Below are 24,360 nucleotides of genomic sequence, written 5' to 3'. Positions count from 1 at the left end.
TGTATCAGGTTAAATCACCGGAACATCTTAATGAATCTATGAAAAATACAAATTCCTGAAACCACTATAGAATCGAAACAAAGAACAAAAGCTATCGAAACTCGTCCCCTGTTCATTGAACAGCTTGATGGATATCCTATTCGATAGAACGAGAACGTGTGGATTTTCGTTGGTAAGAGTTTATGACAATTTTGCGAAGATAAAATGTTATGTTTGCGTTCTAATATTAGTGCACTGCACAATATCGTCTATTGTTTGTGGTAACATCTCTTAGAATCTTTATGGTCGTTATTCCGAATAAACGTAGCTCTTTGCCTGACTATCGTTCCAAACCTTCGAGATAAATTCTAGTTTCTAAGTCTAATTTCTAAATTTGCCTTTTAAAAAAATTTAAGACGCACTAAAGGCACAAAGGATTCTTCTCTGTAACACGAGCAATAAACAAATAATTAAAAAATTCATTAGCAACTGGTTAAGTATGTATTCTAAAGATGTCACAGGCATCTGATGACAAATAAAAAATCTTTCAAAAAAATATTTTATATTAATGTCTTTACATCTATCAACAATTTGACCTGTACCATACTAATTAATATATTAATACAAAAATTCTAATTCTGTTACTGCATTACACAACTCAAGTCGTTCTCTCATTACATTACACAAACAGCCATCGGCTAATAATCAAAGCTCTGCAAAGTCGTGTCGTATATTATAGTCACTTGGAATTCTGACGCGCGCACCAGAGATAGAACTCTGATATACTGATGGGCTCGCAGTTCCAGTATAATTAAATCCACGCGTCAGATTACGATGACTCTCATTGCGAATCAATCCTACTCACGGATATTTTACGTCTATTTGGATGGTCAGATAAGCGCCGTTGTAACTCGCGAACAGCTAACCTATAAACCCATCGAGCGTTGTCAATTCGCGGATTTGACCAATAACCTTCCGAAGAAAACACGATTCCATCGCATGTGAAATTTGCACATCGTTCGAACGCGCAACTGATATTGTCATTGCTTCATCCCACATAGCGTTTCGCATCGATGTTCGAAGTGTAGAGGGATATTGAATTTATTAGTTTATGAACTTAAAATACAATTTCGCGAGGTTGGAAGGATAGTGAAGTTTGCTTCGGACAATTTGGGTTAAATATGGAGAAAAGAATTTTTCTTTGAACTTTTTGTCTTTGTAGAATATTTAGAGATATAGTAATTTGTATACGCGAAGAGTAGCGCAAGGATTGAGACGAGATTGGATTAATAAAGTACTAGAAAATTTTTATTTCCACTCCTGTTAAAGCTAAGTTCATTATCAAAACATGAAGACCTGGATAGTAAACATCATCCTATCCTACTGGAGATGCTAACGCGAAGAAAACTTATACCAAATTACTAGCAACCTCAAAGAAGTGATTAAAAATGTTAAAGCATGTTGGAACGTCTTTAAATTCATCTTGGAATATGTTAAATTGTTTAATTTAATCTGATATGTACATAGCTTAATGTCAGTGAAACTAATGACGCAGCCTTAAAAATTAAATAAAAAAAAAAAATGAATTTATTTTTAAATATCTTTCGTAAATTGCAAATGATAAAGTGTTTATTTATGTGGTGATATGTTTATAGATATGATGTTTTGTACGTTAAAAATTAGTTCGTCGAAACGTAGTTACGAGTTTTATGATGCACGCTATAACATTGCGCAAAACGATAAAATACGATGGCTGCTTTCGATCTCCCTTCAATTCCATCATTTCTCATTGCTTTTAATTACAAATTTCTGAATTAATTAATTAATGCAGGATTTCCATTGTACCGTACTTCGTGACTGCTCGTTACTAGTAAAATGACACAGAATGCTCAGACTAGACGTGAAAAGAGAATAAACGATCACACTAATAAAACGCGTAAAAGGAAAATATTTCCTATTTGCATGTCACTGCTTGTTCACTGCATAGTTGATCGAGACCGCGCTTTGAATAAGAATTTATGGCGCATTTAAAAATCAGCCATAAAATATCGTACCGGTACACAATAATCTACTAAAGCTATTTATTATTAATCGCAACTCTGTAACAACAGCTTTTTCCGTATTTACAAATTAATAAATCAATAATTGAAAGATAGTGATGAAACAACGAAAAATAATGAATACATATAACAGCTTAAATAATTCAACGACAGAAATTAATGGTCGAAATTAATAATCGGAAAGTACAAATAATTCGATTCGAAATAAAGATAAAACATGTAACATAATAAAACAGAAGTTATTTTATATTACACAAAAACATACATTAGATATGTTATAATGTGCCATAAAAATTAAATATAATAGCTTCAATATTGCACAATTTCATTACTCGCAGTACAATTAGTATCCAATTAAAATTCAACATTTATATAAAATTCTAATTTATTAAATATAAACTGTATCAAAAATTATAACGAAGTTTCGGCGCATCATAAAAATGAAGCACAATTAATTCGATATAAAAATTAATAAAAAAAAAGGGATGTAGCGATACATCTTGGAATCTTTCAGGATGTTGCACGACCCTTTAATCGTCGATTACTATTTACATTTGCATCGGTTCGAGTTCCTTTCCCCGTTTTACCGTTTGTCCGCTCGAGAAAATGTATCGCTATTTTCAATTGGATTACGTACACAACCGTACGCTAGGGAGAGAACTGGTTCCGATCAGGCGGATAAACACTGCATCCATATCTATAGGAAGTATCGACGAATGCACTCGGAGAGGAGGCCCTTCGTGCTCGTGTATTGCGAAGAAGGGTAAGGATCAAGTGCCATTTCCTCAAGATTTAGACTAACAGCGGGCCGAGCAAGTGTCGCTTTCCCTTTCCGAACAGAACGAACAATGTGTACACTTGAACCTCGTAAACAGAGAAGAGGAAAAGGATCGTGAGAATTTTCTTCTACATTGCCGGTTCAATTTATCGCGTTTAAAGCTACTAGTGCGTTAACAGTTCGTTCAACGGCGGCCAGTAATTCTCGTGAATTGAGTAATTCCAAGGGCCGCACGGTATTCGACGTTTTCCACGCTTCGCTTGAGAGAAAATCTCGTACAAAAGCCCTCAACTGCCAGTGGCGTGTAGTGTACCTCGCGACAAACGTTTGCGATAGCGGTCAAATAAAACGGAATTAAAAGGAGTTATTTGGAAATTAAACTTTTACACGTTATATTTCGAATAATTAAATGTTTTCTATTGGCATCGCTGTGTTGGAAATAAGTTGCGTGTGATTGTATAAAAGCCGTCTACAGATTATATTTGGCATTCAAAGGGAGATTTGATAAGAATTGCATAAAAGATTCGATTTATATGTTCGATTCAGACCTTATAAGTCTATAATGTAGATTACATATGCAACATTGAAAGTTATTAGATTTTATGTGCAGCGTTAAAAGTTGTTAGTTATTCTATAAAATATTAACAATTTTGCTAACAATTTCACAATTTTACATCGAATGAGATAGTCGTTTAACTTATAATTATTTATAATTTTGATGCGTTGCTCAGATGGTGTTTTGTTATCCAGTAGGATAGGTATAAATCCCGTGTACGCATGATAGCGAGAGTGAAATAGTGAAAAGAGAAAGAGAGAGCAAAAGCGTGACTATGTCCCTTACCGATGGATCACATATCAGACCGCAAAATCAACTGACGCGTTCCGCCGTGACGCGTCCAGCTAGAATGCAAATCCTATTTTCGCTTCGCGGCAGCGTATTCAAGCGATAGAAAATGGCTGCTGAAAGCTCGATAAATACAGGAAGTTAAAGACCGAATCGAGCTACCGATTGCCGGAAATTAAGTGCCAATGGATCACGAAACTCGGCCGTACGATTTTACGAGCAACAAAAACCCTTGGCAAATCAAATTAAGTTACCCTAAATATTGGTTAATGCGCGCGATTTTTTATTTTTTCACCTTCTTCCCTTTCTCTCTCTCTCTCTCTCTCTCTCCCCTCTCCCCTTGTCCTTCATCTTTCTTTCTTGGTTCGTTTGGTCGTTTTCCCAGCCTTTCATCGAACTTCCTATATTTCCCATCGATTTTCTTCAGGCCACGCGACAGAAACTCGAGAGTCGAAATTCGATTAACATTCGAGGTCGCAAATGGCTGGCGAAAAAGCGATAATTCGATTATTGCCGGGAACCGGAATTTTCAACGTAGAATGAGCGTGATAATGAAAAACAAATGGAAATTTAGGGCGTCCCTGGATCCTGGACGCTTTTAAAGATATTGGAACGATGTTTCACGTAGAGATGTCGATCGTGGCTGTCCACGGGGAACCAAATGAATTTAAAAACGACACGATCCCAAAGTAAGTTATCACGTTCCCGGAAAAATATGAATGTCCTCGATGCATGTTATGTTTGAGATACACGGAAAGCGGATGGGTTCTAAGTTTGTATAGGGATTTTTTAGTCGTCAGACGATTGTCTCGCAGGTTGCTTATACGTGACGTGGCTGAAAGAAATTTAAGGCGAATCGTAAATCCAGTCAGACGTCAAATGTCAGACATATCGACGTTTCGTCAAACAGGGACGTATATATATAGAGTCTTGACATTAGGATATTTATGTTCCAAAACGAGAACAATGAAAAAAGAATTCGGTTTAAAATTGAACTAAAATTTGAATGTTGAAAATCCTCTTTTTGACTGCACATGTATATAATAAATGAGGCTAGGGACATGCATATATTTCATATTTAATGTTATTTGCGATTCGTTCTACATCTTTATCAGCAACGACGCATCTGTAGAGATAAATTTTTTACAAGATGTACGACGCATAACAAACCGGAAGTCTTTAACGAGATAATTTATAAGGAAATCGGGAGAGCCAGGAAGAAAGCTCCACGTCGCAAAAAGAGACCAAAAAGCTTTCCAAGAAGACTTGTTAGGAAAAGTTGATCAAGTTTATAATGAGTCTAACTCGACGTACTTGAGTGTGTAATTTATGTAGAAATAATATTTGAAATGAATGAATTTAGAAACATTTTAAACTATAATCAACTTGATTATTATTAATTACCTGTTATTCTGAGGTTGAAGTATGTTAACTTTCTTGCAAAGTTCTGGGATATTTAAGTAAAAAATTACAAAAAATTATGAAGATCACCCTAATTTAAAGTTAATGAAACGTCATTATCTTACGTTGCGTGTTACATAGGAACGAAACGTTTGATATCCCTAAAGGACTAGTTAAATATTACAATTATTCTATGTACTTATAACATCTATTTAAAGCGATCTTTTCACAAGCGTTGCGAGTACATTGTGCAAATGTCGCGCAACGTCGACAATAAACCGCGCAAGAAACCGTTGCACTGCAACTTTTTGGTAGCTAACCGAGAGTACGCGTATCTGTTATCGCGCCGCATGTCGAGTAATCCTTGTTCACTCGGAATTTTTGCTATTTCACATCTCCAAGTACGCGAAAGGAAAAGAGAGACCTCGCGAACCGCACTCGGACTCGAGCAGGACGAAACGCAAAGGAACGAGGATCGCCGGGGTTAGGAGAAGAAAGTAACGTTAGAAAAGTTGGAAGGGAGAAGCTCGACCAGATAAGCTAGGGAATGGAAGAGGGATGAGTGGCTGGAGTAGGATAGAAAAAGTGTGCATTTAACGCTCGCGAAAGAAGAAACGGAGGGAGCTTGGCCGATAATCCTCTCGTTTATATTACTTTAACGGCGCACGGAGTTCCTCTTGGTTTCGTGCCGTTGCTCTTCCTCCTTTTCTTTCCTTCCTATCTTGTTCTTCGTTCTAGCTCGCCTGATGGCGACGCAGCTTCGAAATGACAATAGTCTCCGGTTCTTTCATATTCCGTGGACCGGCAAGACGAAACGAACCGCGGGATACTGGGATTGGTGCTAATTAAATTTCTGCCATGGAACGCTGATTTGCCGTTTTCTTTCAACCAAGCAAAAAGAGCTGGCTACTTGAAACGCAATGCGCCATCTTGGAGAAATCACGAAGCGCTATATGTGGTACCTGCGAGTTCACCGATGGCCATTCACTTTTTTTGCACTAGTGGAAGAATTCTTAGTGCAGCCGAAGATAAGTTGAAGTGACATGGGCGGGACGTGTTTATTAATAATAAGTCGTTTCATGTTTGCGGTGTGTGAGTGTTAGAAGATTCCTTCTGGCGGTCTTGTTATTTGTTCCGAGGATGTGAATTTGATTGTTTGGGAAAATTATTCGAAATTTTTTGTCGAAGAGTTTTCAGAACTTGGAAAGAGGTATTGTTGAATGATCTGACTAGAATTTCTTATAGGTATGTACAAAACAATCTTTGACTTTCCATCAGTGAGCTCCAATGTATGTATATATCGGCTTTTACATTTTTTCCTACAGGTATAAAGATTGATTGTCATTGATATTGTTTAGAAATAATTAGTTGATCTTCAAGTAGTAATATTATTCTCTATTTGAGTGTAATATTTATGGCAAGTATCTTCGAAGCAATACGTTAAACGATAGGTAGTCCGGGGGAAACGAAACAGTCTTATTCAGAACCGAAACGATATATCGATTCTTCCTTCGCCGATCGCTCTCGACGTAAGATTAATTTTCATGCAACATGTTACGAACGTTCAATGCTTTTAAGATTTACAATGCCAGCTTCAGTTCATAAATTCCGTGCTCGCCGCCTCGAAAAGAGTGTTTCTCATTTTTCTCTTCCGCTTCTCTTCCTCGACGTCGGACGTTCGTGTTTTCATTTTCCTGGATTATCGAGAACTGATCGGATAAGGAAGTTATGAAGGGCGCAGGTGTTCGAGATTAGGAAGCTTCTCACTCTCTTTCACTCTTTTTTTCCGTGATACCTTCATAACGTTCGAGAAGAATTCTCGCTTGCGTCAGAAAAGAAAAAGAAAACAAAACGACACCTTCAGTGAAAAATCCAGCGATTATGTTTCGTAATTCATAATATGATGTAGGTATCTCTCTTATCGGTAGTGATAACGATATCATGATCTTATATTAATATATATTTTCTTTCGTATCAAATTAGGATGCAAAATTAAATTACAAGGCAAATTACCTTGCTTGTCTCAAATATCCTTCTGACTCGAATAATCCTGTCTTACCTCATTTTTACAGATCAATGATAGTAGAAGGGCCATGTTACCGTAAACATATTTCGCCTAGTTTTTTTTCAGATTCGTGTTCGCGATGGCCACGATTCGATTGCAATGAATGAAAATTTCGCGACGAAAGCACGAGTCTGTGTCGCGTTTCCATCGATCGACCGCGGGTAGTTTAAAATCACGCCCGTTTTCACCAAAGATTGCCGTTAACCGGCTTAATTAACTCGCCTTAACGAACTTACAAGTCGGTGTTTACACGTTAACGCGCTATGGAAAGGATTATTATCGTGCTGGACGGAATACCGGCTTGAATCGAGTGAAAAGGAATTGAATAAATAATTCGTAGGGTTTGCGAAGTTGATCGAGTAACAGAAATTACTTTTGCTATTAAAATGTTTGAAGTCGTTAAATATTCGATACTTCATGAATATAAGGTCTAAAAATTGTTTTTAGTTTCATGGAAATTGTAATACTTCAAACACTACATTTTTCTCGAGATGATCCGATAGATAAACAAGTAAATTCAATACAGAACGGCGAAATAAAATTTGTGGTGAAAATTATTGACAGAGATCTTTAATGTCATATTTTATCGTAGAACTTGTATCAAGTAAGGACGACAGTAACGAGACGAATTAATTCTACGTTATATAATTTAGTAATAGCACAAGAAACAGACTTCTTTCCTCTGAAGTTTTTAATTATATTAAACTCTTCGAAGCTTAAATCACAGAAAGCTACATGAAGATATGTTCCGTAATAAGAATAACAATCTTGATTACAACAGAATATTACGTGGGATTCAAAACGTACTCAGCAATCGTGGAACCGTACAAAGCAAGAAATGTACATTTTCTTAAAATACTGAAAAGAGGCAAAAAGAAGAGATCCAAAAAGGTATAATTCAATTTGTTACTTCTGGTACACAAGCATCCGCAGGAGGGTTATGTAAATTCTATTTGTTCCCGCAGAAACGTCGTGGAAAGAGTGCATTACATTTCATTTATCCCCGTTTAAATTACCGCACGCGAAAGGTATCCCGAGGCGTATTCTCGTTCCCGGAGCGTCGAGCTGGAAGCAATTTTGGAAGTTCTAAAAGGACCGGCAAGAATTTTCTCGTTCGCATCTCGAAAAGGGGTTCTGGCAACGGTATGCCCGGCGTTATCCTTCGGGGAATTCGAAATGCTTCCCCCTTTTCTCTCGATCCTTCGAAAACCGGGGATCGGTACACCGCGAAATGGCAGTGTTCCTTTGTGCTCGCGAGAAAAGAGAGGCCAAGCCGTTACGTTGTTCCTTCCGCCTAATTCATTCCGTTAAAGCGTGCGCGCGGACAAGAAAAGGGCGAAGAAAGTCGTGAACACGGTCGTATAACGCGTGGAAAATAAGGAGCACGTGCGAATATGAAAGCGCGCCGTAGTAAAAAAAGGAGCGAATAAAACTCGGTCGTACTAGCATAACAGAGAAACCGGCACGAGGTGTTCTCGAAGAGGAGCCTTCTACTGCATTCTTTTTTCTTCCTCTTTTTAACTTTTTCTTTCCTTTTTTCTTTCTTCTTTTAAAAACTCTAACGTGTTCTGGTAGTAACCAGCGTTCCAGCAGGAGGTTCTTCGTGAAATTAAATCGGCTAGATCATCGAGTCGCAAATGGTTATTATCGTACACTCGACCGTCCAGAAAACCGAAACGCCCTCGCGACATTTAATTGTCCAATTCCGTTGTCGAATCAATGGAATTCCCGATTAAGGAATTCCGCGACAAGGGTAACTACATAAAGTCGCGGTTTAGGATAGTGCGTTTTACTTGTAGAATGGAATGGTATATCTCGTTAACGAGTGAGTTTTAATGTTCCTTGGGTTTTTCGGTTTTGCAGTGTGGAATTGGGCAAGTGTTATTTCTTCGAATTTCTGTAAAGTGGTTAAAACATAAATCTAAAGAATATTTCTTTGTTTTTATTTTTTTAACTATTAAGGTAGAGGTTCTTGTGTTTTAAATTTCTGAACGTAATTGATTTGAGATCAAGATTTGTTGTATTTCGTTTACTATGCGAATTATTATACTTTAAAGGTGAAATAGTAATACAATCTATTATTATAGTAGTAATTATAGTAGTACAGTCTATTCGTGCCAACAACTCGTATCAAGTAATCATACACAACATAGTTTTACACTATGTTGAATATAACTAAGAATTTTTTTATTTTGGGAAGGTGTGATGATTTATTAATATTACTTCACATGCTTCTCACTGAGATAAAGGATCATAAATACGTCGATAGAGTTTGGAAAGCTACGGTAGAATTAAAATGAATGGCTTCTACATATGTAACTACAAGCAAATCCTTGTATGCAGTACAAACTTTCCCGTAAATTGACAAACACAAAACTTCCATAAAATTGATGAAAAGCAAATATTTCGAATGTTATAGCGTACAAACCGTCAAGTTCGCAAGTGAAGTGATTTCAAGCGACAAACTTCGTGCAGTTTCTAAATTCAGGGCCAGCATTTTTCTGAGAATAGAATCCGCTGAACTCAAAATGTTCTTCCCTTAAAAATTAATACAGGATTGTAACCTCTGTTCCTCCCTCTGGAAATATCTCGGGTGCCAAACGTTGGTAAAGTACTGAAAATTTCAATGAAAATTGTCAAAATTGAATTTTCTCAATTTTTGATGTCTCCCTGTATAAATCTTAGATACACACAATGCTAGAAATCCTGGTTCACGACTTCAAGTCGTCTCAAATAGCGTCTGCCATTGTCGTCCCTTTGCGATATATCAATTGTTTGGAAACTTTTATATCTATTCTGTTCATAATTTCAAGAATCACTTATCCTTTATATAGATCACTTCCTAAATCTGTTGAAATAAAGTGATAAATATATCTTTTTGAAAAGTTCAGAACTCACTTTATTATCACTTTTGTTGCAGACAGAAGTTACTAGATTCCTATTTAGAAAATATATAACACATTATCGTCCATAATATTTGGTATTATGTTTAATTTTGAGAAGTTCGTATCGCTATAAATTATCGAAAATTTAGCTCCAAACTTTTACCATTATATATCATTTTTGTAAATTTTCCATCTCGTCAGAAAAAACGGAAAGAGCAGAAACGAAACACTGGTATTGTAAGAACAGATAAAAGCAACCCCTATTTACCGAACGAAAGCATAGTCGAAACTATGTTAATCAGAATGAATTCCGATTCATAAATGAATCCAAGCGTTTTTTATTTTTCCTTTCGATTAAAAGAACAGTCGCGTAAAAATAGTAATATCATTTTTGTGTTAGTGTTTTAAAACTCGAACTTTCGCGATCAAATGTCAAAAACAACAGTAGAATCGTACTTACACCATACGTTTTGATGCGTCAACAAGCTTTATCGAGCGCATGCAATTCGGAATATAAATCTCTAATATTCAGTAAAGCCAATTACACAACAGAGTGTGTTCGATCGTTGTAGCATTTTCTTGTGTGTGACTGTTCGCATAGGAAAATCCAGTGAAATCGATAAGCGGCTCGGGACGATGCGCGAAAGCTGACGCATACACGCAGTTATCGGGATGAATGTTAAAGTGGCTAGTTTTTAATAATTCTCAGCGTGAGCTGGCTGCGTTTGAACCTGGAGGAACGAAATGATATCGCGTGAGCCTATATACGTTGCATGTCAAAGAGATGATGTGCAAACATTTTAGGGGAAATTTAGTATTATCCTCGCGAGTTCGTAACTTATGTTTCGCATATTAAATCGTGCAAACTAGGTCGTTCTACGACCAGTTCCTCGGCTTTGGTAAATTGTTGATCACTTGCGAAAATATTTTCTTTCTTTTTGGTTTAACCGGGTAGTCGAGATAGCAAAACTAACATTTAACATACGACGTTTGTTATAAAAGGTAAGAATATAAATGTCACGAGTTTAAAATATTTCCATTCATTATTTCAATGAGATATCTCTATTTATACCTTCGAATACGGATGAATGTTTGAGAACTGATCTTTCTTTCCTGTCAGACTTTATGAATAATCTTCTTGGTCATTTATCAACGATATTATTGTTGACTTTTTCTAATTACGACTGTTATCTGACCCTCTTCATAACGTCGTCTGAAGTCTGGTATAACGCCTCATTGGATTAACCCTTAGCAACGTCAACAAGTCACATGGTTCTTTATTACATCCTTGTCACAGTTGATTACATTTCGTAACGTACACGAAGCTCATAAAAGTTTCATACACGAGTTAGAATATCTCACAATTAGCTACCATAATTGTATTCCAAGAATACTTCACACAGGTACAAATACAGAGATCCAGGACTTTCCACTGTAACAAGGTTGCAAATGTGCAGCGACGAACGCGCGCGAAATACCTAACGAAGGAAGAGGAAGGAAAGTACGAATAGAACGAAGTCGGCGAATAAAAAGAAGAAAGAAAGAAAAAGGGGAAAAAGTTAGCAAAAGGAATAAGAAAAGGAAAGAGGAAACGAAATAGCCGGACTTTGCGCAGAGCATACCGACAGAACCGGTGAAAACTTGTCGTGTCTGATCCCTTCCGCTTTATACGGTGAAACCAGGTCAAGAAAATGCGGCGGAAAAATTCGTCTCTGCCTACGTAGACACGGACAGCTTTTCCTCCGTGGAAGGAGTGGAAACTGGGCCGGCCGCCTCGTTATCGAATACTCACGTTCTATTTTCTCTTTCCGCTGTCGGTGGCACGGGACACGGTCTCGGCGAGCGAGCTGGCATGACGGAAGAGAAAAAGAAGAAATAGAGTACGATGGTGGATGCCACGACAGGAGAGACCTTCGACTCGAAAAATATTCTTGGGTTCTCCTTTGAACACGCCGCGAGAAATTCAAGGAACGAAAGGACGAGCGCGGTGAAGGCAAAAGAGGGCGAAGACGGAAGGCGAAGGTGGCGAGAGGGTTGGTGACGCAAGTCCGGGATTCTCTCGGTGAACGGGGGTTGTAAAGCAGCGGAAACGGGGGAACAGAGAGGGAAGTCTAACAAGACGTTGCGATTTGAGATAAGCCGGGCGGTTTGCTTATGCCGTGGCTCTCTCTCTCGTCGAGGCCCTCGCCTAACCCAACAGCTTCATCACGTGCTTGATAAACGAGGCGGCCTGCCAGTGGCTTGAGGGAAATCTAGCCGCTCTTCCACTATATCCGACTCATCTAGAGAAACATCGCGCTCACGGCCGGTGGCCAGTAAAGTAACCCGGCTGTACGCGTCTAAAACCCCGGCAACAACGATGCACACCAACGCGATGCTTCACCTAACGTTAGCGTCAACGTAGTTGTCTACGTAGTAGAGTCCTTGCCAGCAGATATAGTTTCCTTCGTTCATTCGGTTCTGAACGTTATACTTGATTCAGCTTCTTTTCATTGAAGCGTGTGCATATGCGGTTGCATGAGGTTGTACGTTGGGATGCGCACTCGAACGAGTGAATGATGGATCGAACCGGGCCACTGTACATGGAACCAAGCTTGCGCGCTGCTGCAGCACCCAACGCTGCTACCCTCGCAATGGCCATTCTATCGTTATCGCTGCTAAGATAACGATACAGCTTGAACTCGACGTTTCTTGGCCTACGTCAGCCAAGATAAAGCATGCTCACCTTATATTCCTCTTCCTTTGGCTCGTGCCATCCACCAACCACCCACGTCTCTTTCTTTCTGTCCGATCTATGCGCCACGTAGCCTCGTCTCTTCAACGCTAGCATTCTTTCGTCTTCCTCGTGACATCGAAAGTGGTTCGTCGAAAAACGAGAGCAATTGAACGACGGTATTGTTATGGCCACTAGAATGCTTTTCTTCCGTCTCGAGTGAAAATCCATATCGCGGCCTTCACGTACGCGGAACTATACACTATCAACCTTCCCACAACTCGCTGGCTGAGTTCTTTGATCGGCTTATCGTAGCATCGCTCGCGTGGTTCTCGTAGTCTCTGAAGAAAGACAGGCGTCCATTTCGCATCTTATCACAGCTCCGGGGACGAGGCAGATACTTTCCACCTCTTTCGCCAGAGGCCTACCTATTTTCGTAACCCTTTCTTACCGCGATCGAATCGACATCCCTGCGACGCATCATCTTCGCAGTAGCTTCTCGGTTTCGGTGAAGTGGTAATCGAGAAACCCCTTCAAAAGCGTAAAAATTTAGATCAACGGTGGAAAATGAGATAGAGCTTGTCGTCTGAGAGATCTGCCACGGTACCAGTTAATTCTTTAGTTAGAAAGCTATAAAAGGGATTATGAATGTTCCATTTGTTGATGTCTGTTTCCTTCTGTTGGGATTTTATTAAATCGTAATGTGTTTTTTCAGGTATAGGTGAGAAATAAGAAAGGTGGAGAAAGTGGAGGGCAATTTTGCGCGTCTGCTCAAAGAAAATGGTAAGTACTGTATTTTAAAAGTGCTTGCAAGGTATTTTAGTAGAACTTTAGGATAAATCACAGTTTTTCTTGTTTAAATATAATTATGTGAGATTTAAAGATAATTATGTTGAGAATTGAAATATAATTATACTTTGACATACAATAATCTTAATTTTTCTACACATCTATTGTAAGGCACAGTTAAGGTTCACTTCGAGATAATTAAAATATTCCTGGGAATAGTATTATCCGACTAATTTTTTTCTCGATCAGCAACGTCATCGATTTTTCCGTATTCATGATTCGTCTTTGCCATAATGCATTATAGCAAATTAACATTTTCAAGACATTCATTCTTCTATTGAAAGCGACATCTTACGCACGGCGGAAAATTGTAATATTCTTCGCGCACTAAAATTAAAAAATTTTCAAATATTCAAATATCCAAATTTTTAAATATTCATACCTTCGACTTTTTAAACTTTTGCCAAACATTTAAATACTCAAATATTCAAACTTTCAAATTCGTATTTTCAAAATCTGATTCACTGGTATTGATTTCACCTGTGTCTCAGAAGCTAACTAAAAGGATACCATTTCGATCAATTGTATTTCTAATCTGTATTTGTATCACTTGTGTTTAAAAATATTCCTCTCTGTTAATAACAAATCATTCTACTTGCTAATAACTAACTCAAAGAATCCAATTTTATATCCGTCATTGACTTCTAACCTTGAAGTAACGAACTTCATCACGCTTGAGCATAATACTTAGTGCGTTGAGTGATCATCTACGTGTTCGAAGCTATTTTTCTCCGCTCGTAAAGACCGATAATAAGCCACACACTCATCGACGTGGAACGTTTTAATGAAACTATTATGGCGTTTCACCGGTCACCGATCGTCGGTTCACCGGCGATAAAATAGTTGGCCGTGACGTGTGATCACCGGTCTACACTGGGACCGAAATTCGTCGCTTCCAATAATCGCCTCATTAATCCGTCCCACCGTAACAAATTCGTCTCCGGGTCGCCGTTTCATTTCGCAGCAACCATCACGCTGTTAGAAACGCATCATTCGCGGTCGCGTTTATATCCACTTTTATGCATAAATTTCTCTTTCGCGTCGTTGAACTCAACCGTGTTCATATAGTTAACAGACTCGTTTTCAAACGTTGAAAATTAAAACTTTGTAACCCTTTAGGAAAGTTATACTTTTTTTTTATGTACAACGAAGCTTTTTAATTCAAGTTAGAGAATTCAACTGAAATTTTTACGCGTTGGAAATTAAAATTCATGGCCCTTTAGAAAAATTGTAACCTTACAAAGTAGTGAGGCTTATTAACAGGGGATAGAGAATGCAATTAAAAAAGGTTTAGGATGTGAAGTAGTAGTATTGTTCAAGTAGACTTACATTAAGTTTTGAAGATTTTTAAAACAGAAAAAAGATTTATATGCATGCGTTTGGGTTAGGTAGGTAAGATAATATCGGAAATAACGAAGAATGGGGCTCTATTATAAATTTATAGATAATTTATTTATACAATTTTATTTTACAAATTTATTTCAATACATTTCCTCTTTCATTGAGTATCTTTTCTACAAAGAATATCGGCAGATAAATACAGAGAACATGGCACGATAGTTCCTCGGTCATCATTTCCTCGAATCAGATAAGTGTTTAAAATTTTCAAAATAAGAGCTACTCGTCAGTTTTCCTATTAACAAATTGATAGTTGTTGCGATCATCGAAACGATTATTCTATCCACTACATGAAGTTCAATAGTAGTTCCTATCAGCTAATGTAATTCAACAGTTCCCAATAGGCTTTTTCTCATCAAATTATCTCAACAATTATATCTTACGTTGGAACTATTTCACATTTTATCGCTTCAGTTTTTAAATTCTTGTGCATCAAAGTGAATTATTAAACTGCCTGAAAACCGTGACAGATGAAAAATATCCTAAAACGTTAAAAAAGTCATATTTCAACGTATAATATGTGTCCAAAACGTGACACGTGTTTCTTATAGTCGACTATGTATTCCAATATCGCAAGATGATAATATAAAATTTTTATTTCAATTTTATCACATTTTCATTTTTCACTCCCACTTTATCGAACCTTAAACATGCAACACTGGCGTGTATTTCTCGCATAGAATACACAGAGAGCGTGCACTGTGTCAGAAGAATATACAGTACTCGAGAAAATTACAACTTCAGTATAATAATTTTTTATAATTAATGTAAGTAGCATTTTATTTAATGGCTAATGCACTTTTACTACCTTTTAGTAACGTTTCAAAAGGAAAAAAGTGCAACATTTATCAACTAATTTATAAAATAAATTCAAAAGATTAATTTGCTAATATATAAGATTTACAATTTTCATTTTTATTTTTACTAAATTAATAAGAGCTACATTGCTTAGTTTCTCCTACCAGATTAATTTTTTCAGGCCACGTAAAATAATAAGGATTTTCATTATTTGATACCTATAATATTATTAATATTATTAAAACATATTTTTTATGTTTTAAGTGATTAGATGTACGAAACATTTAACGGGTTAAAGAGTTGATGAAATATTGAACGACTAGAGATAGAGGCGTGTTTTTTTTCTGGCGTCGATGGAAATTTCACGAGGCGTTTACGAAATAATCACAGTAAAACCGCATAAATATGAATGAGATTTATAAAGCTACACCGGCTAAACGGCGCGCGTCGTGTTTTCATTACGCGATCTCTCACGACGCGGGACATTTGCGATACTTTCTCGTTCGGTGTCCTTCGTCGTTCTGTTTCAACGAGAAAGTCGATACGCGTTTTTGGTGCCCGTTCCGTGACATTTTCATCGCGGTTCATTGTGTCGCTTGTTCATTGCGATCGATACTGAATTCTTTTTTCTTTTTTTTAATTTACTTCACGCTCTCGTTTACTTTTTAATCGGCTTTGGCGAGAAACGCGGATAAGCTCGTTTGTTGAATTGCTAACTCCAAAATAACGAACGTTTATCATTTAACGAGGTGAATCAACGAGCTGGAAAGAGCCAGGTTTTCAATGAATGCCTAATTTCCCGTATAATTTCATTGAGAAAGAAATTTCGTGAAAAGATTTCCTATAATAGAAATTTGCACGTTTTCCTGTAGGTTGATAATGAAGTAATTCGTACAATTTATGCATTTAACAGTGCAAACAAATTTTATGATTTAAGCAGTGTATTAAGTTTTCTGTCGTTTTTAGAAATGATGTGAATTATCTTTATTCATAATGTAGAACAGATCTACAATTTAGCACATTTTCAGGTTTCCATTTGAACTTATTGTAGTGTCTATTGAGATTTTTCGGCGTGAATTATGAAATATTTACTATGTATAGCACTATTACGTATAAAACTATTGCTTAACGCTCGAGTAAATAATTTCCTTTCATTCGACCAGTCGTTAACCTCTGCAGTTGAGATTTATTTTATTTATGAAATGGAAATTAAGATCGATTATAATTTTTTGTCGAAATGAAAGGAACGACTGCTAATAAGTATTATAAGTAAATTGCTTTGTAGTAGTACGTAGCAGCGTGATAAAGTTTAATGGCACAGTGATAAGCATAGTAATTTTCAGGTTGTGACTCTTTAAATACACAATTTAAATTCATAATATACGAGTTGATTTTATAAATAGATGACAAGTATTGCTTTCGATCATTAATTTATCACTAATTTATATATTTTAATACTATTCTCGCAACGTTATCGCATGAATTGTGAATATAAATGTTAGATCAAATACGAATTATACAAGCACTACTCTCAATTTTATCCAATCATTTCCCAACGTCGTAAGTATATTCCACTATATAGGGTGATCTAAAAATACGAAAGACAAGTAAAATATAAAAACAAAGAAGTATTACACTGTCCTTTCTTGTCTTTCATACGATAAGCTTTGCAATATTAAAGGGTCGTTTAAACTAACTATTTCTCGATCCAAGTACCTTCATACTTTTTTTTTGTAGATAATTACAAAAAATGCTTCGAATGACATATAAAAAAATGTATTGTTCAGTTTAAAAAAGTAGAAGTGACATTGAAACTTTTTAACGAAATCAAAATTCGTTTTAAATCCTTGATGTTGCAATTTGTAGTAGTTCCAGAGTCGAATCCACTGCAAAACATTTTTTTGACCGATTATCGGAAGTGCCTGAAAAATCGTAAGGACTGATTTTTAGACCTTATATATACGATGATCTTATTACACCGTTATTAATGTGCACGATGAAGAATAAAAATCAATGAAAACCTATAACAGGAATTTACAATTACTAATCTATTATTCTAATTGTTACTAATTTTAACTCTAACGGTAAATGTAAAAGAATTATAATACAGAAGATAATTTTTCAACAGATATACTGACTGATCACAGTTGATTACAATTAGATGTTATTTTATCATGGATCGTGCATCGCTGGCCCAATTCTATGAGAATATTTCATAGCTCGAATCACGAGTATCGACGCGTTCATACCACTGTCCGTCCGATTACCAAAATACCACTGTAATAATATCGTATAGTATATATATTAAACATATTCGGTATTTTCGCGTGTACGCTGACACGGGCATTTCATGTGGCACGGATATTCGCTCAGTTATGTTACGTACCGCGCGTGTCACCTCAAATTTGCGAGACGGCGCGTCTAGCACCCGACAGTCGAGAGAATTCGTTGGAAACGTATGTTCAACAGATACTTCAAGGAAAATTCCACGGGAAGGAAATCGTTTCATAACGTACATGCAGCTATGCATGCTCTGTGATACAGATGCGGCCGATCTTGCCGCTTACGATTCCAATAGTCAAATTAAACCGAACAACTGATATTTCTTATGGACAGTTTCGGTCCTCCCAACAGAGATTTCTGACTTGTGGACTGCATAATGAGTTGTAATTGCGATTATGCGATTTTTAAGATATTGCTTATGTAAACATAATTCGAAAGTATAGAACAAACTTGATATTGAAAATTCAGTAAGTACAGATGCATTTATACAATCCCAGATCTGCATCTTAGTTCATTTAGCTAAATCCTACGTCTACTTTCTACCTACTTGCGATGGAGCTCAACAAAGACGAGTATATACTAAATTCAATTTACACAATAGCTCTTAACGTGTTTTTATTTTTTGTCTTTTATGTATTTCTATTTTCGCTCCAATATTTGTCCATCAAATAAGCCAATCATTCACGCACGCTACATCTATACTTCAACACTGAAAATAATAGAATCGCTAGAAAATCAATTTACGCGTGTCCCATTCAACACGGCGAAAACTTTCGAAACGCTCCAAACAATATTTGGGAATAAATCAAAGTTCGTGTCTCGAAATTTCCATATTCACTGAATACGGAGGCAGAACCACATGGTATAGAGCAGATCTTTAATTTAGGAAGCAACGAGAGCGCGAGAACATGGCGACGCGACGCGGCGTGGCGTGGCATGGTGCGTGGAACCCGATAGGCGCCCTAATGGATCGTGATTTACACGATGGATCCGTGCACCGCGGTTTATCCATCTGCGCTTTCACGTATCAGCGGATTCCCTTCCTTCCGGTTCATGGGGACATGTTCGCAACGCAGCTATCGCTTCCCGGCGACCGATATCGACGACAGTCACGACCTTTTATTGGCCGATACTCTCTGTAAAATAAAACAAGCCGGTACGAGATAAAAAGCGACATCGACATCGTCGCAACGTCCGAACCTGTTAACGATAATTGCTTCCTCTGCGAAACGGATCGTAATTAGAAATGAGCGAAAACGAGTTCCGCCGATTGTGCAATTTAGTTGAAAGTACAATGGCTCAAAAAGGTAATCACATACTTGTAAAAATCTTGTCCGAATATATTATATACAACATTTGGAAATTTCAATAGCACCGTAATGAGACGCAACTGTCGCGATTATATTGGTTAAACTTAAAAACAATCTCGAAAAATACTCGTAGAAGCTACAAGATATTCAAATGTTCGATTATCTATTAGCATTAATAAATCTCAATATTCAATGGAACCTATCGTATTTGATATATATTACGTATTTAAAATGGCTAGTCATGCTGCATACCTTTTTTTTTAAGTATATGTATTTACAGTAAATATCTTGTAACTTCTATACAAAGGTGTACATCTTCAGATTAATTTCAAATTTCACCAATATAATTAATCGTGACAGTCATGCTTCACTATAGCGTTACTGACATTTTCAAATACTTTCGTGGGCTACCGCAAGCGTGGTGATACACGTGCGAGTTAGTCGCAGGGATTTTCCTTTGAAGCCTAGGGAGTTTCGGGATAAAACGACACTCCCTTGCTGGGATCCTTGTTATTGGAAGGGGACCGACGATTTACGGGTAAAGTGTCAATCGTGAAGTGGATACCAGCGCTACAGTTAATTCGCTTTGATTCTTACCCTCGTATACGTATCCCACCCTACTTTTTCCTGCACCCCTAGTCCTTTCGTACGACCAACCCTCACCGTCGCGAACTTCGTGCTTCCGAAAGGGCAATCGGTCGACTGCGTACCACTTTTCGACCCATTTAGAATTTTGTCGGGAATATCAGGACGTGCAGCAAAGTTTCGGAAAACCAGATGGAAACCAGATTTTTCGACTACTTGTGTGATTTTATTTGCGGTTTGTGGTATTATAACGGGAAAACCGAGAAGGGAGATTGAATGAGTTGTATGCGGGTCAATGTGTTTTAGGTTAGTGGTGTAATATTCGAATTATTCTAATCGTGTTAGAGTGGATAAAATAATTGGTGAATGAAGTCTACAAATAAAAGTTTATGGTTGGATATAAATTAGTTTAATATTGGGATCATGTACGGATCTCCGACATGGTAAGGAAATTAACTTGTGCATGTACTTTGGGAAGCGAGATTATCAATAGAGATTTCTAAGAATATTTATGTATTTTGAAAACACCGATACATAATGTAGTTTACATATAACATGTAAATTTAGTATGCAAGAGTGTTGTAAGAAGCCCTTAATTCGAGGAAAAATACTACTACTTGATATCAAGGACGGTGTTAGTGGGGTATTTTCTAAAAATATATTGATTTAACAGATCAAAGATACCAATTTCATTATGTCTCGTATTCACGAAATATTTTGTATAGCCGCATACAATGTTAGCAATTATGCGAAAAACGAAGATATAGAACAATCTCGTTTACTGAGAGGAGGCTGTTACCTTTTACAGCAAAATTCAAAGGTATAAAAGTCGTGTGAACCACACGTGAAAAATCGTTAGAGAAGAATTTTTTACCTCGACGATGTGAAAGTCCGTACGGTAGAAAAATTTGAATATCGTCGACCCTGTACATAATTAAACGAAAACCACGCATGTACCCCCAGAGCGAACAGTAGTGGGCGAATTAGGAACTTTGTCGTCCAGGAAGGTTCGCTTTTAATACCGACTAACCAACTGCTCTCGATTGCCCTGGAGTCAAACACATTTTTTTGGCAATAAACCGCATAGTCAGAACACGCGTATCATAAGTTAAAGCAAATGTAACAGCATTACACGAACCATCTCTATAACAGGCCGTTAAAATGCGCAGTATTCGTTAAGCGAGGACTGACACACTTCTAAAAAAGACCAATTTGCAAAGGGTCGGTCGATTTTCCACACAAAAATACAGGCACGTGTGTTCGCTATATAGAATATTTACTCTATAGAATAACGGATAATGTATACGAATAAATGTCTACATTACAAAAACGTTTTCAATTATCGTCTTAAATAACTATTTAACTGCAATACCTGTGATTCTTTAGATTCAATGAATTTTTATGCGAATTATTCCGTTCCGTTCGCTTAAAATAAATTTGGATTTTTTCCCCCTTGAATTTTCAGCCCACCTATCGACGTACGAATCACGTTTACCGTTTCACATTTTGACGTGTGTTTCTGAACGTGATTCACGCGTTTAACGATGCACTTAAACGCGATGGTTTTCGGTGGACGAAACAAGGGACATGAATAATCGGCCTTAAAACAACCGTCTTTTCCACGAACGATTGACGGTCTCGCGTCTAATTCGCCGCGGTCGTTCGTGCCGGGGAAAATAGGTTGAATTTGAATAATAGTTCTCTTACATCCGTTTCACACTAGAGATCCCTGCACGGACATGCAAATTTTCAGTAACTGTTTTAGAATTTGTGCCGACACGAGTGGCTCGTAAACTACGAGCGTAGTCAACCGACATATACCGTACTACCCTATATAATATGTTAATGACACATCATTAGATTTCAACCTCACACAAACGATCTCGACGAATGGTTATTAGATTTTTATGGTGAAACAAGATTAGGTGTGGAAAAGAGAAAGGGTAAAGGTATAACAGTGTTATTGGACAAATCGAATTACATGTGATTGTCGTGCTATTTACATAGTAATTTGCGATATTCTTTTCTTTCGAGAAAAAGAAACTGTGTCGTTAAGTATTTCAGTACTTAAGTACTTGTTGTCGTTAAGTCATTCTCTAAACTTTTGCGGTTTGCCTTTCTGTACTATATTTTTTATATCTTCTATTGTGTACTATAAAATAATGTGTGCTATATGTAGGTATAATGAAGTGATAGTATATATGGAAAATTAAGAATAGAGGTGAACTATATATAATATTCCTTTATCCCGTGTTCTCAATTATTTCAATCATTTATCTTAATAAAATATTACTCGAGCTTCGGATATGATTTTGGAACAGATTATTTCATGCCACGAAAACAATATAACATTTCGAAGGTATCTGCATAAAAAATGACACAAACGTGTTAAGAACGAGCTTTTTAACAATGAAACGTAGCTAGAAATTTGTGATAGTAAATATATACTTTTTCTTTAAACATATTTTTAAGCTATTCAGTACAGTGTGTCGCACCATGAATTTATCAGTTTAGTATGTTTGCTAACAGCCAACTCGTCGATTGACTGATCTTGTCTCCTTACAGACGAAAACGATTAACATCGACGTTTTACAGAGTATCAGCATAATATTAAATTTCATTCTTTAAATTCTTGCAAAATTCCTAGAAATCTGTCTATAGCAGACAGTTCGAAAGGCTTCAAACACCTAACACATTTTTGTTACATCGCTCACAAACAATCCCATGCGTGTCCTCAATCAAAAAGCTTTCATATAACTCCAAACAAGCACGAAACACCTGAAAAGCATTTCTACAACATCGTTTTAAAACAACTCAATTGTCATCACGCTAAAAGGTTGGTACCCATCCGATCGTCATACATACTCAATTTGCTGATACAGTGTCACCTAATGCAAGATCGTCTGTCGTAAAAAGCATAATGCATGTCCTCAAAGACAAGTGGTGGTAGTAGCAGTGTCGCGTTCCCTAGCGTTTCGTACCGACAGGAATTAATTAAAAATATGCCCGTCATTAAAGCGGCTAGCCACGTTCTTCCGCCTCACGTGGCCGTGTCGCGTTCGACCCGGTTTCTCCCGGAAAAATACGTCGCGTATAATTTACAATTACGGAGGGAATGCAGCAGAAAGAAAGATAGAGGTGCGAGGGGATTTTTGCCAGAGCGCAACGTGGCGAAAATGCGAGCACGGAATTGTAAAAATTTCACGGGCTCGCGCCGCTATTTCTCCGGGGCAACAACGTCTCCATTACGAATAAAAACCGGTGGCCTAGCCGGGCGACCACGACAATGGGGCGCTTTTATTGCCACGATCCACAGTTCGGCAATCACGGTCGGACAAACAGTATCGGTGTCGCGGGCCGAGGGATTCCCTTTTATATCCCGTGTGGATACGCGTGTTGCACGCGTGCACACCGCACGCTCGATCCCTTTCGCTGCGTTTAACTCATCGATCCGGCTGAAATACTTCAGGGCAACCAGTATGTAGGTCATCCGCTTAGAAAGCTTCCGTTTTGAACGTATCGCAAATTTGCTACTATTTCGAGAATTTTAAATTCGCATGCGTTTCCCACCGGTGCTGCGTGCGTCCATTTCGACATTTTTCGAATTTCGAGAGGCGTGTTGTATGTAATGTTACTAATGAATAACGGAGGATGGTCGAATGCTTTTGATTCGATTATAAATTGGCTGATACTTTATGGTACACAATTTTATCTTAAAGAAGATTTGAAATAGTTTGCTTTATTTTTTTACAATATGATTTACGCGCTGAAATTCAATTTTTAAGGAAAAGTATACACACTCATAATTTTTCGTATTTATAAAACACCGTGAAATAAGCTTCGAATATAATCCCTTTAGAGAGGTATTAACTGTGGTTAAGAAAAGACAATTACGGTCCTGCTTTTCTGAAGAAAATCGTATACATACATAAAAAGGAGCAAAAGGATTCAGTGTGAAATATATATATATATATATATATATATATATATATATATATATATATATATATATATATATATAGAAACATAATTGACATTAGTTGTATAAAGTATTATTTTGTTAGAAATTGAACCAAGAGATTAGAGATTAAATCAGTATATTTTAATATCCTTGCAATTGAATAACAAGCTCAGTTCGCCGTACAATAAGCTCGATATTTCTCGTATAAAACGTTCTTCAAATACGTCTCCGAAGTTTTCCCGTGGCATACCTATCGCACAAAGCGTTAAATTCTTCACGAAGCTAGCGGGTGCGGATTTTTACGAGTTCTCTTTACCTCAGTCGGTTTGTCGACTCTCCAACATACACGGAAGAAGTAAAGAGAGTCTCGAACGTCGAACATTTCCGACATGACCGCCACGGTTTGATTCTACGCGACGGGGATTACCCAGCAAACCAGGTGTACTTACAC

At 37.3% G+C, this 24,360-nt stretch overlaps 1 protein-coding gene across 4 annotated transcripts in view; it reads left to right on the top strand.

The window, feature by feature from the left end:
* The window catches only part of kek5 (leucine-rich repeat, immunoglobulin-like domain-containing kekkon 5 protein), a 292,283-nt gene that overhangs the window by 77,926 nt on the left and 189,997 nt on the right, over positions 1-24,360 (top strand). For all 4 annotated transcript variants that reach the window (XM_069132089.1, XM_069132086.1, XM_069132090.1 and 1 more), the window contains exon 3: positions 13,441-13,508. The gene's annotated coding sequence lies outside the window, so the exon portion shown is untranslated. The remainder of the gene's footprint in view (positions 1-13,440; positions 13,509-24,360) is intronic.

The sequence above is a fragment of the Bombus flavifrons genome, chromosome 2, assembly GCF_040668555.2.
Source record: "Bombus flavifrons isolate JBK064 chromosome 2, iyBomFlav1_principal, whole genome shotgun sequence".
Taxonomy (NCBI): Eukaryota; Metazoa; Arthropoda; class Insecta; order Hymenoptera; family Apidae; genus Bombus; species Bombus flavifrons.
The sequence above is the reverse complement of the archived record's forward strand: the minus strand, read 5'-3'. Positions and strand labels throughout refer to the sequence as shown.